Genomic DNA, 8140 nt, shown 5'->3' with positions numbered 1-8140 from the left:
GTACTCATATCCTCTGAGAGATTTCGTTGACATAGGTCCACATATATCTGAATATACTAAATCAAGAACACCCTTGGATCTAGTGTCACTCCTTGGAAAAGATGCTTTCACAAACTTCCCCAACACACATCCTTTACATACGTCATCATGCTTTGTGCTCACCTCAAGAACACCTGTCACTGTCTCACGAAGCAATTTAAGTGCTCCATGATGTATATGGCCCATCCTCCTATGCCATAGCTCTCCAAGATCTCTAGGATTACTGTTGCTCATGAGTGCCTTAGGAGTGTCAAACTGCAGCCTATAAAGGCGTCCACTCCTAACTCCAATAGATACAGGTGATTTCCAATCTTTATGCTTAATCAAAACATGCATCCCTCTAAAGAGAATATTATACCCTTTATCCTGAAGGAAAGATACAGAAACCAAATTCATACCTAAGCCTGGCACATGCAACACATCATGAAGGGAAATTACCTTTCCATTCTCCCTCTGAAACTGAACAGTCCCTTTGCCAACTGAGTTGAGCTTGGACAAGTTTCGCATAGAAATCTGGATACTGGTGTTCTCCTCCTTATAACTGGAGAAGTACCCTCTTACTCCTGTCATATGAAATGACGCCCCATTGTCTATATACCAAAAACTCTGTGAGGTTGAGCTAACCATACAAGCTATGAGTGCAAACTCATCTTCCAATCTACTAGAGAGCTCATCTGCACTTGCTGAAGCTGCTACCTGCTTCTTGCCCTTATTTTCATTCTTCTTCCTTTCTGGGCAATCACTGACATAGTGGCCAAACTCATGACAACCAAAGCACTTGACCTTAGATAGGTCCTTCTTCTTCTTCTCACCTTGTGAGCTTGATCCTTTGCTAGACCCCTTCTTCGATTTCCCCTTTCCTGCTAGGGCAACATTTTCTTGTTCCACCTCACTTTTCTGACTCTTGTTGTTGGCTCCATTGACAAGACTAAGTCTAAACTCCTCCTGAGTGAAATCACTCCAAAGTCGATCCCAACTCGGTAAGGTGTCTCGTCCATTGATAACTTGAACAAAGACATCCCATTGTTTAGTAAACCCATTTAGGGTTATTCTGACTAGCTCATCATCACTGGGACTATCTCCAACAGCTGCTAACTCATCCTTGACAAGTCTAAGCCTGGTGAGGTAACTTGTGACGTCTTCTCCCTTGTTCATCCGGGTATTCTTCAACTTTTCTCTGAGAATCAGCTTTCGGTTGGTGGTAGCATTCTGGTACAGATTCAAAATGGCATCCCACATCTTCTTCACAGTATCTAACTCTGCAATATGTGGAACAATATGATCCTTGACACCATCAAGGATTATCCTCCTCGCCTTGGCATCGTCCTTCTTGTATGCTGCAAGCTGTGTTGCATCTGAGGGAACAACTACAACACTAGTAACATACTCCTTGATACCACTCTCTTCCAGCAATAAAGAAATTCTGGCTTTCCAAACACCAAAATTCGAGGCACCATCCAATCTGTCCTGATCTCTCAAACCAGCTACGACCATCTCAAAGAAATAAAAGAAATAACTCGAAAGAGGTCAAACTAGGTTTTATAAACCTTTAATTTCTTTTCTTCCTAGTGTAAACCTTTTCTACCCTCAACTTAGCTCTGATACCATGTGGAAATTCTATTGTAGTTACTGATTATTAATCTCCTATATCATACAGATTATTTGCTTCTCAACAAATATTGAAAAATAACACAACTACAACTCCACAAAACACATAAAATACTCAACACAGTGAACACGATATTTTCGGACAAATTGTCCCTAGAAAAACCCCAAAGGGAAAACCAGTACTGCAAATGAGAAATATATTAAACTTCAGCAAATTAAGAGATACAAAATTCCTTGCCTCTCACTGGCAGAACCCCGACAATCTCCCAGTTCCTCCTGTTGATATTCCTCCACTGCTATCTCCCAACGCTATCATTGCACCTCTTGCTAACACTGCAAGACTGTTTGCTATTACTGCAAACACATTTGCTAACACTGCAAATGCTCTCCAAGATGTGTTTTCCAAATGCCCCTAGACCTCCTTTTATACTACCCTCGTTGATAAACCAACGGCCGAGATTGATTCTCAATCAACGGTTGAGATTAAAACAACCCAACAACCAATAACAAAATCGGTTTCTAGTTGCTTCCAAAAGTGGTCAATTAATTAACAAATAATTGTCCCTACTCTAACTAATTAGTTAGTAAAACAATTATTTACTAATTAATCACATCTGGACAAACAACTGTCCAAAGCTAACAAACTAACATTTCATTGACCTATTTTGATCATGTATGGACTCTTCTTTTCTTTTTCTTCTTGAATTCTTCTTATCCTTTTTAACAAGTCTCACTAAATCTATTCTCTTCAATTCTCAATAAGTGCAAGTGATTCTTTTTATTTCTCATGACTATCTTCCCTAACAACTAGCCTCATTTTCCCCTCCATTGCATTTATATTACCTTTATTTTTATTACACTATTTTATTTGAATTGCTTGCTCTTGATTTGCCATTTAATGGATAGAAGTAGCTATTTACTCTTAGTTAGGTTTTGAATTTTGGGATTGGGTCACAAGTTGATTTTTTCTATATTGCAAAAAATTTATAGAACATACATACCTTTATATGCCATTGTCTATCCACCACCCAAATTTACCATTTGATCTTGTTTTTTAAATAATTAAAAATTAAAATACAAGGAGTTTTTTTTCCAACCAATTATTAATTACAGTCAATGGTAAATTCTGGGTATTGGATAGACGTTGCCCCTTTATACTAGGCCTATGAAACTATGTTTATTGTAAATTTTTATTTATTTTTATTTTTAGTATTTCAATCATTATGTTTTTCTATCAAATTCATTTTTGGGGGTCTAAAAGAGGGGTAAATCAGATAAAGAAATACAAAGCTAGAAGGACCACACACCTAGTAGAGAAAAGAGCATTACACAACCCTATCAATTTCCACTAAGTTATCCAACAAATGAGACAAATCCGGAGATAATTGCTCCCTATCCACAATATTCCAACTTTGCATATGATTAGAAGCCCATTTGGCCAAACTGTCAGCAACTCCATTCCACTCCCTAGGGATGTGACTAAAAGTAACAGATTTCAAAGAGCCACACAACCAAAGAATCTATCAAATAACCATAACTAAATGCCAACTAACAAGTCCAATTTGAATTTTTGCTTGGCAAAATGAATTTGAAAATTAAAATGTATATGTTGTGGGACCATTTCTCAAATTTGTAAAGCTAAATTGGTGAACTAATGAATCTAATTTTTAGCTTTGTTAATTAAACGATGAATATTAGATGTTATTTGTAAGGTTGACCATGTGCGTCTTTGGAATGGATGGTATAATGTCATTGCAATTAATAGTTTTTGCCCTTTTTGAAGAGGCACAACTATCATAATACCTATAGAAAAATAGTGAACTACTTTTTTTATGGTTATAAAGTTCACACCAATTTTCTTTCTTTCCATGCATCGGTAATTAAACTTGTCCACTATTTATTAATATTTTATGATATCTATTACTTATTTTTAGTGTTAATGTAAGTGTAAGACTTGCCCAAGAGTTCAAGTTTGAATCCTTGACACCAAATAGAGTGTTGAAATGCAATTGTATTAACTTTTTGTCATTTTCTTTCACCAACTCCAAAAGAGCAAACAACATGCTCAACAACAATTTGATGTCTTAATTCATCAAATTTATATTTATGGATGTTTGTTGCACAAATAACTTCATGTTGTGCATGTTTGCTTTAATCTTCAATATGTGATTGACATGAAGGTGAAAGTCATGTGATCATTTGAGACATGATTGTATTTGCCCATTAGTAACATTGATGTAGGGGAAGCGTACCAGTAGTCATTATAGCAACTTCGTGCAGCCACAAATTCTAAACGGTATATCAGATTTCTACAATTTTTTTTGTTATCCATGCATGCAACTTAACTGCTTATATCTACTGTTTCGGCTTCTAGGTAGTAATGATACACACCGTGAGATTAGTTATGTAAGGGTCAAAAATACACTTTTCAAAATGTCGACCAATACTTTCTTAAAGATGCCCTAATAATTGTGCACTTAAAATTGCCAATACTTATGCATAAATATTGCAATAGTTGTGCATTGTAAGTACCAATGCACAAATACGTCAATTATGATCCAAAAATGCTGAAAAAAGAACAGCTATTAATACATGTGAAATTTATTAATGAACTTTAAATTATTTGTTTTTAATTTTTAGATGTGGAAGAAATAAATGATTAGTAGAACATGAGTGCTCTTCCCCTAAGTCAAAGCATGCATTTTATGAACATTTGCTTCACTTGAGAACTTACTAAATGGAATTCTTACCACTGCGGTTGTAAAGTATTTTTTAGTAAAATGGTCATCTATTGTGTTTTTTAAACGAAAAAATCTATAATCCATAATCTATCACTGAAGATAAACGTCGCCCGTCTAGCTCAGTTGGTAGAGCGCAAGGCTCTTAACCTTGTGGTCGTGGGTTCGAGCCCCACGGTGGGCGCCTCATGAGGTATTGTTTGCTTGAAAGTAGGAAATAACAACCTTTTCCCGTAATGGGTTTTCCTACCGTTGAGATGAATTATTGTCATCCTAATAAGTTGTGCAGGCGTCTAGGATTCCAACTACTAGTCAATTGTGTCATAGGTAATCCACAATGGATATATATTCTTCCTGATCAGTCGAACAGTTTTGTTCTTAACCTAGTGTTTACAAGCATGGTTTGTGTGAATGCACCAGCATTCCCTAGAGGCCACTGCAAACTGTTTTTGATGATTTAGAGATTCTTAAGAAATCACTGCTAACCTCAAGTGGTGAATACTGAATACATTAGGACTTACAAAGTGGAGCCCTTGGTTCAAACTTATTGGATTGATTATGCCTCAATGGATTAGGCCAATTGATTTTGGCATAAGAGATGTTGTGTGCCCATGACAAATACGCTCCATAAAGGAATCTCACCAGATCAAAATAATGAAGGATAGTTAAGTTCAATGAATCTGAATGGATTCACATGTTGGAGCTTTGGATGGAGGGAGGCTCTATGCAGGAAGTGGAACATAAAAATGCAAATTTCTATCTCCCAGACAAATCAAAACAGTGTATATATAATATATAAGATCAAAGGGAACCTACGCCTTGGATTTTCATAACCGTTGTTGAACTTATCTTAAGTACTGTCTAAAAGAAAAACCCTATTCTGGAAAACAGAACAATTTTACTTTGAAACCAATATATCTTTGCTATGAACTCACCAAACTTTTGTTTAATCTCCTTTAGGTCATAGCTTCTACATTCCGAGTTTCTATCAAATGTACTTTCTAAATCAGCGTTGGAGAGCTCTTATCGCAAATCCATTCCTACTAGAAAGAACAGACTTGCAACATTGGTGTAGTCAAGTTTGCATATCAAATAGCATTTTTCTCTTATATACACTGTCTAGGCTTTATATTAGCAAGTTGGAACATCTAAAGGCAAATACTTCTCCAAATAGAATTTCACTACTTATTGCCAAATATTTCTGATATCGAACATTGCTGCTCTCTGGTTTATCTACCAGTTAATGTTCCTTAATATTTGGGGGTTAATCCCTCATGGCTTCTTTGAAAGTCTTTTTGGATTTCCATGTTTCAACATTTATCCATTCTCTCTTTCATCTTAGATTTACGTTGTGATCATTTATGGCTGTGGACATCAATATTATTTCTCATTTTCTGTACTTTCTTTGTTGTTGTGTAGCTAGGTCGGATCCCTTCTAGGGTCGATCTAGTGCACAAAATGCCAAGTGGCCTATCGGCCTTGGCATTTGGATATCTCAGTTGTATGAGTCTAATTTGGGGCAGGTCCTATTTGGGTGAACCATTTATGTGTAACTTATGATTAAGTTAAATGTAACTTGCAACTAAGGGAGACTCATATGTAATTTGTAATATATATTTCTGACCCTATCGTTGGTGCCAAAAGTATATGGCTGACTTGAGGTCTATTAGGAGCTATTGATTCATATATATGCAAGGTCATGATTGCATCAATAGGCAATGAATTCAATAACATGAAGGACATGTAGAGTGCTAAGGGATGACGATAAGAGCTTATCGTCTATGGTTGGGAAGGCAACAGATCTGATGTTTGCCTGTGGTTAACGAGCACTACCATAAAATCAACATCCTTCTATTGGAAAACCTACAGGAAAAATAGAACAACAAAAGTAAAATATCAAAATCACAGCAAATTTTTTATTATTGGAGAATACAAATATATATATTCAATTTATCCCAACATGATCTTATAAACATGCTAATAGAAATGACATAAAACTAAAAAAATTGTCAACTAACTATAAGCGATTGGCAACTAATTAGAGACGGTTAATAGCTAACTGAAATAGATCTACAAATATTATTTGATTACTATTCAAACTCAACTATTGGAGCATTATATTCCAACACCCCACTTAATTCTACAACATTAAATTGACTTACAACATAAGATAATAGGAAATACATTATGTAAAAGTTGTTATTTGAAAATCGTTCTCAAATGAAGAATTTCTTGAATCAATAAGAATTCTTGAAGTTGCTCCCCAATATAGTCACCTAGCTATCATCCAATTTCCCAACATCATTGGACACCATTTGCACATGAAGTATCTCATCACCCTCGTAAAGGTATAACTCTGAACTTCCAAATTTTGGATCACTCTCTAAACTATTGAAAAACAATTCTCACCCATATGTCTCGTAGTCCCAATGAGATATAGTTTCTCCAATCCACAAGCACTTCAAACTATAGAGCATCTAACTATTCTTTACAACATTCTTCTATCTTCAAAGTGTTGGCCTCTTCAAAATATGATAAATGTCTTGAATCTTCAATGAAATCATCAACACCATTAATATTTGGTGGTTCTTCTTTAGGTCTCATCTCCTTGACAACTTCTTCTCTAAATCATATGATAAATGTCTTGAATCTTCAATGAAATCATCAACACCATTAATATTTGGTGGTTCTTCTTTAGGTCTCATCTCCTTGACAACTTCTTCTCTAAATCAATGTTTATCTTATTGCAGAAAAAACTCCTCCTTTCTCTCCCACCAATCAGACTACGACTACAATAGTTGTAGCCGATAGAACTGCTCTCATACCATATTAAAAACATAGATATTATACTACAGAAAAATCAAACATCAAAAAATGAAAAAACATCAAAACCACATCTTATTAGTCATCAAAGATCAAAACCACATCTTATTAGTCATCATTGGAGGATACAAATATATAGACCCAACTGATCTCAACAAGATCCAATAAATATACTAAGAGAAATGAGAACAAACTAAAAATATTACAAATCAAAACTAATTGACAACTAATTGAAAATTGTTAACACCTAACTGAAATAGATTTACAAATCTTATTTGATTCTTATCCGAACTCTAATTGTTGGAATATAATTGCAAGAAATTGATGTTTGTCTGTGAAATCGTCTTTGAACTCTGAAGATGCACTGTCCAAAGATAACTCTTAATGGATAGTCTGAAATGAGTATTCTTATGTGTTTCCAAAATGTCCACATAAACCTTTCCCTTTCTTCCCTTTCATAGAAGATACAGTGCTGAATATAAAGTTTTATGTTAATATAACAACTAGTTTCAAACTAGGCAAGTTGCACTTAACAATGGATGCTTGGCATCAAATTAGATTATTGCATGTCCGATATGCTTTCTTTGAGCATTTTAGGTCAAACTGGAGGAGATGCAAGGGAGAGTCGGTGAGGTATGAAAGAAGCTGAGGGCAGATGTTCTTGTTATTGGGAATTATGACCATAGCACTATCAAAAGGTATGAATGTCCCCGCTCTACTAGCTTTGGCCTAACAGCTATGATCTTCTAGTCTCTAAGCTTAATGTGAGTGTTCGGGAAGATGATGACGATAAATTATTTGTGCAGGGCTCTTTTGGGGAGTGTCAGTGACTATTGTGCACACCATGCAAAATGTCCAATTCTTATTGTGAAGAAGTCTCATCATTAGCGTTTCAGATTTAACTTTCTATGAAGTTTTGTGCTCTTTTGACC

General features: G+C 35.4%; 1 non-coding gene across 1 annotated transcript; it reads left to right on the top strand.

The window, feature by feature from the left end:
* Positions 1–4496: 4496 nt before the first annotated feature.
* Positions 4497–4569, top strand: TRNAK-CUU (transfer RNA lysine (anticodon CUU)). The gene has a single exon. It is a non-coding gene; the product is annotated as a tRNA-Lys (tRNA).
* Positions 4570–8140: the final 3571 nt, after the last annotated feature.

This window comes from Cryptomeria japonica, chromosome 3 (genome assembly GCF_030272615.1).
Source record: "Cryptomeria japonica chromosome 3, Sugi_1.0, whole genome shotgun sequence".
NCBI classification, from domain to species: Eukaryota; Viridiplantae; Streptophyta; class Pinopsida; order Cupressales; family Cupressaceae; genus Cryptomeria; species Cryptomeria japonica.
This window is presented reverse-complemented; position numbering and strand designations above follow the sequence as displayed.